This window comes from Heliangelus exortis, chromosome 9, assembly GCF_036169615.1.
Source record: "Heliangelus exortis chromosome 9, bHelExo1.hap1, whole genome shotgun sequence".
Taxonomy (NCBI): Eukaryota; Metazoa; Chordata; class Aves; order Apodiformes; family Trochilidae; genus Heliangelus; species Heliangelus exortis.
In genome coordinates this window covers 16,723,206-16,734,562 of record NC_092430.1, presented here as the reverse complement: position 1 = coordinate 16,734,562, position 11,357 = coordinate 16,723,206, and the positions used below count along the sequence as shown (strand labels likewise).

General features: G+C 53.2%; 1 long non-coding RNA gene across 1 annotated transcript; it reads right to left on the bottom strand.

Annotated features, from left to right (window-relative positions):
* Nucleotides 1-868: 868 nt before the first annotated feature.
* Nucleotides 869-6,338, bottom strand: LOC139799894 (uncharacterized). The gene is made up of 2 exons (XR_011727506.1): nt 3,519-6,338; nt 869-1,224 (listed from the first exon to the last, which is right to left on the bottom strand). It is a non-coding gene; the product is annotated as an uncharacterized lncRNA (long non-coding RNA).
* Between the last annotated feature and the right edge of the window lie 5,019 nt (nt 6,339-11,357).

Below are 11,357 nucleotides of genomic sequence, written 5' to 3'. Positions count from 1 at the left end.
TGCAACATATCCTGGGACCATGATAGGAACAGGGATGGCAGCATCTCTGCCATAGGGACATAGAGTAAAACCCAAAACACAGCCCTGGAGCAGCTGCTGGAGCTGCAGGGAATGCCCAGGTGCTGAATGTGTGTGATACAGCAGGCTCTCTGGATCCCCCAACACCAGCACATCCAGCCAGCAACCCCAGGGCCCAGGGGCTGTGCTGCTCCAGCACGGAAGGGGCGAGGAGGGTTCCTGGCAGCCTGCACAGGGACCTCTGCCAGCCATGCTCCATGCTCCATGCTCAATGCCCCCTCTCCAATGGCTGCTTCTGAGCAGGAAAACAGCAGGTCCACAAGTACAGGGACATCCCGGATGCTCCTGTGCTGTTGTGCAAGGTTTCAGCTCCAATAACCCCCTCTGCACAGGTAGAGCCCTCTCCCACTGGTCCCTGGGCAGGAGAGATGCAGGGCTTCTGGGTGAGAGCACTGCAGGCTGTGGTGGGATGGCTGGGCAAAGCTTTACTTATGTTCATTAAAGACCCAAATAGTGTCAGGTCTGGGGCTACTAGTGATAGAGACAGACACTGTCCTCAGCACCCCTGGCACCACCAGCTTCCGTTTCAAGACTAAGTCTTAAGATGAGACATTATTTTTACATTTGGTTCACCATTACATAGAAAAATTGAGGACAAACCCAAGTTTTCACACCTTCCAGATTCATGCTGGGAAAGTAGAAAGGTGTCAGGAAGGCTAAAACGAAAAATTGAAGGCATTTTTTTTTCCCCAAAAATCCTATTCCACAGACTTTCTCTTTGCCTGTTCAAAGTGTCTGTCAAGAACAGGTTTTACCCGAGCAACCACAATCCTCTGCTGAGAGCAAAATCCAAAAAAAAGAAACCTGAACTTTTTTATTTGTCTGAAACTCAAGCTGAGGACAGCATCACTTTGCCACAAGTAGACCCAGTCACCAGCAGGCCCCTGCCTTCAGCAAAGCATCTGGATCCATCACCATGGCTCTCCTTTGCATCTTAGTTCTTAGGTCTAAGCCATTAGACTGAAATTTGGGGGCACTGAGTACCTGTTTAACACCACTGTCAGAGCTGCAGATGTCTGGAGTAGGGCTCTTGGGTGGCAGCTGCTGCTTGGGCATGGGGAAGCTGAGCTCCTTCACCTTGCACAATGCCAGTGATATTCTGAGCTTTGCTGAGCCACCAGGGTCCTGTGAGAGCTGTCAGGGGACCTGCAAGAGATAAAAACCCATCATTTTATCACTGTATTATACAGGGAGGCAGAAGGGGAAGGTAAAGCACAGACCTTCCCAGGTGACACCCCAATCATGGACAGGGTGACACTGGCTTCCTCCAGACAGCCAACCACCTCCACAGCTCCTGGCTCCCAGGACCATTCTGGGACAGTTTGAATCAGTGCCACACACCTGGCACTGCCTGAGCACCCCTCCCAGTGTCACCAGCAGAGATGGGGGCAAGCAGCCTGTGGGGATATGAGGCTTTGGGGATGGCTTCTAATGGGGATAAGGGACATCAGCTGGGGCAAAGGGAAAGGATGAGTGATACCAAAGTGGCCCACATAGATGTTCCCAAAGCAACCCACAATGCTTTTTTTTTTTTCCAAGAGCCTCTTTTCGTTTCAAAGTAGATCTGAATTAAGATGTACAAAGAAAGATGTGAGCTTTCTTTATGAAGCTCACGCAGTCCCAGAAGACTGGCTTGTGGCAGGTTGACCCAGCCAATGTTTTCCCACTAATGGCTTGGGTTTTGTTTCTCTGGTAAAAGCTGCCCTGGTTTCTTTGCTACAGTTTTTGGGTTGTTGTGGGTTTTGGTTTTTTTGTTGTTGTTGTTGTTATAGGTTTTTTTCTTGTGTTTGTTGTTTTCTGATTTATTTCCATTCTAGCAAATTATACACACACAAAATCATCCTCATCTCTTCTCCAAGTGTCTCACACCTCCTGGCCACTCATGCCAACTCCTTGGTCTCTGGGCTGGGTTTCCCACACAAGCCAAGGTCCTGTTGCCCTGTGACTTGTGGGGACACCCAAAACAGCCCTCTCCTCCCAGAACCTCTGAGCGCCTGGAGCAGGACCAAGGGCTCACCCTGACCTAAGTCTGGCAGCATGGAGTGGTCACACACTCAGGTTCTTCTATTAAGCCACTCACCTGCAACTTGCCCTGGGGTGGGAGGGAGACTGAGGCTGCAGCAGGATGCCAAAGTCTCTGTTTGTTTAGCTGAGGCAGACTCACACCACGTCAGGATTTTGCAAACACTTGAGCAAACATCCTGGATGCAGTAGGATAGAGGGAGGGCATCCCTTTATCCTTGCACATTCATTTTCTAAGCACCTTTCCTGAAGGTGCTCAGGCTGTGCCAGCAGGTAGAGAATAATCCCGGGAGGCTGCACCCACGCAGGATGCTCAGGGCTATGACGAGGGACCGGCACTGGTTCCATCCCAGCCCTTGCTCAGAGAAACCCCCCTGAGCAGTTAGGATTAATTATTACCCTGGTTTATTGCTGAGTGAACACCACCACCTGGGAGGTTGGGGCAGACATGTACCAGCAGCCAGGTCCAATGTGGAAGCCCAGGAGAGCCACCTTTCCCCCCCAGAGAGTTCCCTCCATTTGCCCATTCTTATCAGAGCCATAAAACAGACCCGGGGCACAGGGTGGGTTGTTTTATACATTAAACCCAGGGCCCCATGGCCATTTCCATCCCAGAGCCTCTCTCTAGAGCAGGGTTGTGGTGGTGGGAGGAGGTTTTCTGCATTGCCAAAGCTGGGCACTCTCTCCTGCTCCACTGCCCTTGGCAGCTCACACCAACGGCTGCCAAAACACCTTGAGCTATAGTCAAAAGCAACACCCACTGCCCTACTTGGAATCAAATCCCCTGTAATTTGTAGTATTTCTCCCAAAAATGGGGGAAAAGGGGAAGTTGCTTTTGCAGGGCAATGGCCAGGCCAGACCCCTGCTCAGGGGTCCCCAAGTCACTGTTGTCCTCTGCAGACCCAATCTGCCCCCAGGCCACTCTATGAGGGCACAGTGCTCCCAGGGACAGGGTGACATGGGCCCCACAGCCACAGCATTGGGGAACAGGAGGAGGGGTCCTTCATCAGGATCCCTCTTCTCCCCAGGGGATGTGTGCCCCTGGGATGCCCACAGTGTGGCTGTGCTGTTGCTTTAAATCAGCAGCTGGATCCAGCTGTGACTGTGAGTAACCCTCAGCCTTGCCCAGGACTTTTATGCATTTTCCAGTGGTTCCTGAGGCGCTTGGCGGCAGCACATGGGGGGAAACCAGACTCATACTGGCGAGCAGGGAAGGGAGGGGAAAGGGAAAACATTTCCCATCCTAAGGGAGCAGGGGGAGCCTGATGCTGAGGCTCTGGCAGTGGGCACAAGGGGAGCAGACAGATGGAGGGCCCGCCTCTGTGTCATGATGCAAACAGCCTTGTGGTTGGACACAGTGAGACAGAGGCTCTGGCTTGTCTCTCCCAGCCCACTGTATCCCTGAAAGAAGTACTTACCCCTGCATGCCTCGGTTTCCCCTTCTCTACTCACTCAATTCACTCTCACACAGAAAGCCCCAAGGTCTGGGCTTGTCTTGTGAACCTGTGGCAGGATGGCATCCAGGCAGTGAAGAAAATGAGCCCATGAGGATGGATGATGAAGAAAGCCTAGAGGGGTGAGAACACAGAGTTAAGAAGGGAGACATGATCGTGATGCCCAGGTCCAGAAAAGAGAAAGGAGGATGTTTGTGCACTTGGCTCCAGGAGGAGAAAGGAAGGATCCATCCTGCTGCCAGATGGGACTGCTCACGTCCTGGACTGGCCCAAGGAGTGAAAGTGTACAGGAGGGAACCAGGAGGAAGAGATTTGCAAGTTGGAGGGCTGAAAAATCAATATCACACCGGCAGTGAGCACCAGGGACCCATCCTGCTCACCTCAATGCCCAGCAAAGCCACCATGGGCACAGGCAGACATGGACCCATGGCCGGGCTCCAGCCCAGTTCTGCTCTCCCAGTTCTGTCCCGGGAAGCCAGGGCTGCCCAGGGGGCTGGCAGGGACCCAGAGGCCAGGAGCTGTGAGGTGAGGTGTTTTCTGCTAGGCAGGAGAGCGCTCGCGACGTCTCCCGTGAGTCAGATGGAAAGGGCAGCTCAGGAGTCACCTGAGCCCCGTGGCCGCCTGCCCACGGCCCCTCTCCAGCCCAAGTGGGAAAACATCCAGCCCCGGGTGCAGCACAGACCTGCTGAGACCCCAAGCGACAGCCTGGCCCCCTCCTGGGCCAGCAGACACAGAAATGCTCAAGTTAGACTTTTTGGGCCAAATCGTGTTAGGAGGGAGGCAGAGGCGAGTCAGACATCCCTGGCCCTGCTGCTCTGCTCCCTATTAACCATCGCTCTGCTGCTGCTCCTTGCCTGTGCCAAACCCTGGGCTCTGCTGCAGCCACTGGTGGGGCCATCTCCAGCAAGAGATGGAGACAGGAAGGAAGAGGGCATGTGGCTATGAATCCTCCCCCCTTGGCTAGGGCTACTGGATCAGGGCCACAGCAAAGTTCCTTGCTTCTGCAAGCACAAGAAGAAGAGGCAGCACCCAGCAGCCAGGGTGCCACCCTTGGGGCAGGCACCTGCCCATTGCAGGGTGACCCTTGAGTGGGCATTGCTCCCATGGCTCAAGGGGCTGGTAGGAGAGGTGGCAACAGGAATTCATTAGCCTGGGAGTACTTTAGCCCTCAGGAGAGGAGAAGAGAGCCGGCACACCCAGCTGCATTCCTGAGGTTTGGTTGCCATGGTGGGATGTTCACCCGACAGTGAAGTCATGCTGTGGGCTGAGATGGCCGGTGAGTTAATGCATGGATCCATCTCCTTCCCTGATTCACAGCAGGTCATGGCCACAGCCCTGTGCCATTCGTTGGGCTGATGGGTCTGCTGTGAAGCCACAGCTCTGGCATTTACAGCATCTTAGTCCAGGGAAGCTCCAGACACTGCTTCTGGGTTGATCCCTGCCTCACTGTGGGATATTGGATCCTCCTGCAGGGTGGAGGAACAAACTGATGGCTCTCATGGGTCCTTCCAACCCATTTCTATAATCACACCATGCTCCCCATGTTCTACTTCTCCTTCATCCTACTGGTGACAACACGCCAGAGAAACACCACCCTAAGAGGTCACTCCTGTGGGACCAAAGCCTTGAAGATCTGCTCAGTGTTAGGGTAAAGGTAGGAAAGGACAGAGCTGAACAGTGTGGTAGGAGCAGGATAGAAAGTCCAACAGCGCTCAGGGTGAGGTGGCAGTGACACTCCCTGGCACCAGCAGCTCATGGTGCCAATGCCTGGCATGTGGCTATGGAGTTCAGCTATGGGGCTCCACAGATCAACAAACCAAAGGTCTGCTGGAGGAACTGGCCCTGAGATGTAATCCAATAATCTGACAAATTTATTCCATCCTCTGGGGTGGTTTGCTGCAGGTCTGGAGATACAAAAACACGACCAGGCTGGTCAGGACCATCAGCTGCCCTCCCCACTTGCTCAGCTGGTGAGACCTGGTGCTTTTGGGCTGTGGCTGTTTGTGCTAGAGGGAAATGTCTGAAATGCCTTAGCATGACTTTTCAGCAAAGATCAATTCCTTTGCAGTCCAGTCAGCTAAAACGCCATTACAAAATTTATCTGCTTTGGACACATCTCCTGATCAGCCACCACTGGGGAACTTTCTGCACACACCCTCTCTGCACCAGTCCCAGCCTCCTGCTGTCCCCAGTAGCCATGGCCTTAGGGAAAGGGCAAGCTGAACCCCAAGGGGCCCCTTCTCTTGAACACGTGCTGGTGTCCTGCATGAGCACATAGTGCCTCTAGAACATAAGAGGACATTGCTGGACCACAGACACATCATGGTGACCTCTCTGGCCCATGCACAAGGCTCTTTGCTTTTCAGGTGGAACCAGACCTTGTCACATGCTTGTCTTCAGTCTAAACCAGATAATCCTCCCTGCTTCTCATCTCACATGCAGCCAGGTCCTACCTGGGATGTCCTCAAGAAGCCACTCTCCATTTAGGGGCTGATACTGAGCCACCAGAAACGAGCCCTTCTATGGGAGAGGACAAGCTGTCTCCTACATCTGCCATGGCAGGTGACATAGCTGGGGACTGGGGACATGATGCTGAGGATGCGTAAGGGGCTGGCACAGCCCAGCAGCCTCCTGGGTGTGCGTGTGCCAAACCAAGCCTGAGTCACAGCCAAAGAAAACCAGCACCTCCAGGGCTGTTTGCACCAGCCCAGAGGAACAGCAGCCCTACAAGCCAGCACTTCGGGCACTGAAGGATGACACACAACAGGTCCCTGTCTTGAGGACCCTACAAAGCTTTCTGGGGCTCTCACAGCCCTTCCTGAGGCTTCATTTCTTTGACACCCAGAGACACATGAAGTTGCCTGGGGGCAGATGGAGCCATCCCATGTGAGGACCCAAACAATGCGAGGGTCCCTCAAACCATCTCTAGAAATGCCACCTTCCCGGCCTCCATCTTTTCCTCAGGCCCTTCAGCCTCCTCTCCATGCTGATGATATTAATTTCGTCGCCTTTCCCTGGGGCGCCAGCCCCTCCTGTGGCAGCTCCCGGCTGCCCTCCAGCCTGGCTGACTCACGCTCCGCGCACACTGAGCCCTTTCAGCAGCTCTCGGACCCGAACACTGCCCCAGTCTTCCCAGTGCCGGCGTGCCGAGCCCCCCCCCATCCTTCCCCCTCTAACCCCCCCCCCAGCCCCCGCTGCCGGCACAGGCTCCCGGCCAAGGGGAGACATCCGCGTCCTTGCTCAGAGCGCGGCTTTCAGAAGCCAAAGTCCTTCCCGGAGCAATCCCAGCCAGGGCGAGGCGGGAGCAAGCGGCCGACCGGCTGTGACAAACTCACAGCCCGGATCCCTTTGAGCAATGGCCAGCAGGCTAAATAAAATAAAACTAAAAAATTATTTGAAGAGAAGGAAAAAAAAAAAAAAGGATCACAAGCTCCCTAATGGGAACGTTCTTGGCTCCAACAGACAAAACCTGCCAGGAGCCTTTTCCTCCCTTCTGCCTTCACCAAACTTTCTCTGACCAACAGGAGGGCTCTGTCTGCTGTGCGGGAAGGGGGCAGAGAAGGGGCTCCTCTCTTCCCCGGCTCCTGGGGTGGGGGGCATTACTGTAGGCATTACTGTACACACCACCTCTTCTCCTGGAAAACATTGCAAATTCCTCCATTGGAGGAACTGCTGGGAAATCTGTTTGCAAGGAGTTCCTGAGGGCCTCAGGGCTGCACAGAGAGCAGGCTGCAGACCATTGCTGTGGGATATGTCCTGCTTGTGCAAGGAAACTTGAGTCCCATGGCCTGAAGTGACATGCTGGAGCATGGGAAGGTCTATGCATGGTGTTGCAGGGTAGGGTGGGGCTTATATGTACCCCAAAATGAGCTTTACCCACCTGCCAATGTATAACACCAGGGCTCTTCAGCTGTCACAATCTCTCCAGCAGTACTGCACACCTCGAGGGATAAAAAGAGAAAGATGACCATGGGTGACAGTGGGGACTCACACAAGCCCAGGGGTAACCTGTAAGCATGAGGCTGCACAAGAATCCTGCCTCTCTTTTCCGCCTCCCACTGCCTCTGTTGTCTGTGATTTTCTGTTCTGTTTGCCAGAATAATCAAACTAGCTGAAAAAAATAGTCACAAACTCCTGTACAGGAGAGGCAGGAATGTGTGTGCCCACCTGTGTGTCTGTCCCTCTGGGGAGACACTATAATGGAAGCTCTCAGTGCAGACCAGAGGAAGGGGCTGATCCTCATGGCCTGGGCAGTCACCAATGCTGTGTTAATTTTCACCTTCAGAGCACATGGACCTGCATCCATCCCAGCTCTGGGCTAGGGAAGAAGGAAAAGAAACAGGGGAAAAACATCCAACCCAGACTGTAAACAAGCACAATAGGCAGGTCAGAAGGTGCATGGGGAATCCCTGCCTGGAGTTTACTACCAGCCCTCTGACAAGCCTCTTCTCTTGCCCAGGCATCTGTCCTAAGAGGGGATGGCAGAAGGATGCTGCCCAGGGGCCAGGCTTGTTCTCCAGAAGCAGGGCTGGAGAGGGGAAATCTAGAAATCTTGGTGAGAAGAATGCAGTAGAACCGAGGGGCTGAGATGGGCTGAGGTGTGGATCACAGCAGCCCTACCCTCTGGGTGCTTGCCAGGTTTCTGTAGGGGTGAATTCCCTCTTCAGTTCCTATCTCCAGTGAAACTGCCACAACAAACGAAGCCGAGTTGTAAAAGCCCAGGGGTGTAAGAAGGTTTTGCAAGCTGTGCTGAACCTGGGAAAGGTCACCCAGAAGCCACACTCCCAGCCATGAGGTCAAGATACTGCTGTGTGGACATCAGTGCCAGCCACCAGCAGCCACAGAGAGCCCTGTGACTGGTCGCACTGGTCCCACAGCCCCAGGGCAGGGGAAGACCACAGCTCATCACCAGCCCCCTGCCCTTTGCAGCCAAAAGAGCAGCCCACAGGGCTGAGCTGCTGCAGAGGGGAGAGCAGGTGCTGCTGCATCAGGCTTTGGCACAAACAATGTCTGGCAAACTCTTTTCCCACTCCCTCCCCCGCTGTCCTTCCACCATCACCTGGTTTTGTTAAGGAGTGGGGGGATGGATCCTATCACCCTCTGAGCACAGGCCATGGAGAGCATGGGGAGGCATTGCCCCTGTTGGGGGGCAATGGCAGCTGTGCCAGATGTTATGCTGCTGAAGGGGGTTATTGGAAGCCACAGGGAAACAGATGATGGGTAAGGCTTAAATATTTTCAGACCCCTGAGAGTCCCAAAGGGACCCCATTTCCCAGGCCCAGTGCTGCAGAACAGGGGAAAGGGCGAGTGCATATTTCCCACGCTCCAGCCCTGCAGGGCACTGGGAAGGGTGGGCAGGGAAGGAGGGGAGCCCTGTCCCTGCAAACAGCTCCATCCTGAGCTGGTCCTGCATCCCAGGTGGGTCCCAGTCCATCTGAGCAATCCCCAGCAGCACCCAGCAGCTGCTCACTGGGCTGAAGCCAGCATCTCTACTGCTCCTGTTGACCTTGGGATAAGGCATCCAGCAGCAGAGCCCTTGGCCAAGCTGCACTGTTGCCAGAAAAATTATCTTCATTGCTTGCAAAGGGACAACCAATAATTTTCACACCCAGGAAGTACAGAGATTCTTTTCTCAATAATCTGGAAAAGCAACTGATATATGTGTGGAGGAAGGGGAGAGGCAGAAGAATGTACACTGCATTTATGGAGATTTATTTGTCACTGGTTCCTGCACGGCCAGGCCGGACAGCTCTAACCTGCTCTGGCCTGCTCCCTCCTTTGTGCCAAAATAAATTGTCTAAGTAATACCCAGCAAGTGCACTGAAGCAACAGAAACCTGACCAGATTCTTACCTGCATAAAACAGTATGCCATGAAAAAGTAAAATTGGGCCTGCAAGCAAAAGGGAGATGCATGCAAGGAGGACACGTTGCACCAAAACTTTGAACCCCATTAGCTGTGGGTGGTGGAACTTAGGAAAAACTGGGATGGGTTGATGTAGCCCAAATCTTTGGCATGGGCTTCATGTTCAGTGGATATGGAGTTAAAAACAGATCCCTTGTGACAGCTCCTACCTGATGCAGGTACAGCATGGGAAAGTTTATGCAGGATGTAGGATATCCCATCCACCCCCTACGCTCTGTGCCACACAAGTGGGGGAGAGACAGACTGTTGTCCTGACAAACAAAATCTATTTCTAGCCTTCAGGGTCAAAAGTACTTGCTTCAAACTCTGCCTGGGGATGAAAATAAGCATAAGCTGGCACCAATCATATTAGCATTTTGAGTTTCCAGGCCATCCCCAGCTGCAGGCCCCTCAGCACATTGCCAGTGTCAGAACACAGCAGCAGCAGCTCAGGGTACCCCAGCTGCACCCTCCCTGCACCCAGAGCAACCCTCACATCTTCACCCTGCACAAACCATTTTACCCTTGCTGCTAGAACACAGGTGACAATGCTAAGGGACCATGAGAGTCACCCCTACCAGCAACAAACAGGTACCTCAGAATAAATAATACAGGTTGAAGCAGGAGCATCCCTAAAACTCACACTGAACATTTTTCCAGTGCTCCTTCCCAGCCCCCTGCCCCATTCCATGCCTGCTGGCTCCAGCAAGGCTCCGAGGCAGCCTCCTGCTCTGTCTCTTGCAATCTCCCTACCTACCCTGAGGCAGGGGCAAAGCCATTTCAGGCTGGAAGGAGTTAAAATAAGGAGACACTTTTAAGTTACTACATTTGCATGTGAGACAACTACCGGGCACTGGAGCCACAAAGGTATTTCTCAACTTCTTTGTGATGTTCAAGGAGGTCTGAAAGTAGGTGTGGCGGCGGAGTGGGGTTTCCATTCCTGATTCTTACGTTGTGGGGAACAACATCAATTTCGTACTGATTCAACCTCTACTACACCTACATCTTCTCCAAGGTTAAGAGCCTAACAAACCAACCGCTGCAGATAGACCTGGAAGGCGTGAGGGTCAAACTCGAGATTTGGGCTGCTGTGCACAATAAAGACCCGAGCTAATAAACCAGGCTGAACCACAGTAAGCCAGAGCTTTTAACTTCTTTGCTTTCTCCTTCCTTGTGTTTCAGAGTACAAGCTGGGCACAGCAGCAGCGTGTTTGGGGCAGTTGCTGCTCTATGGCATCAATTCAGGACAAGACAGAGGAAAAGCTTTTCATTATTAAAAAGCTGATAACTTGCTCCTTAGAGCTGAAAAGAGCCTGCAAAAGCACAGGCACAATGAGGCAGTGACAGCATGACTTACAAGGACTAATGCACAGGAACTTTTGCAGGGCCAGAGAAAAGTGAGAAATTACCTTCCAGTGCAGTTTTACTCTCTGATCCAGCCCCAGTGCACAAGGAATGACTGAGCAGAAACACTGGTGGGAAAGGGTTCCCAGGAGTTCTTTGCAGCTGGAAGCACAAAGACCCCCTGATGCCTGGTACCCAGTAGAGCAGGGATTTTAGGCTACTTTCCCTCCTGTCCACACTGGGGGTTTAAAGGTGCCTGGTGGAAACTCCCTGGAGATGGAGCAGATGACAAACAGCCCTCACTCCTTTCAGGGTTGTATGCCACATTCTCTCAGCTCCCCCCCTATAAATGTTAAGGGAAGCCTGATTTCTACTGTCTCTGTAACTGTCCTGTGTCCAATAACTGGGTGCCAGCCCTACACCAGCCCCTGCTGACATCCACCCATTTCCCTGGTGCACAGAGAGGCTCAGAAGAGCCTCTGTGCCACGGCCATGCCAACCAACACATCTGTCCCAAACAAAAACTGGTTTGGGCTGCGACAGAGTTAATTTTCTT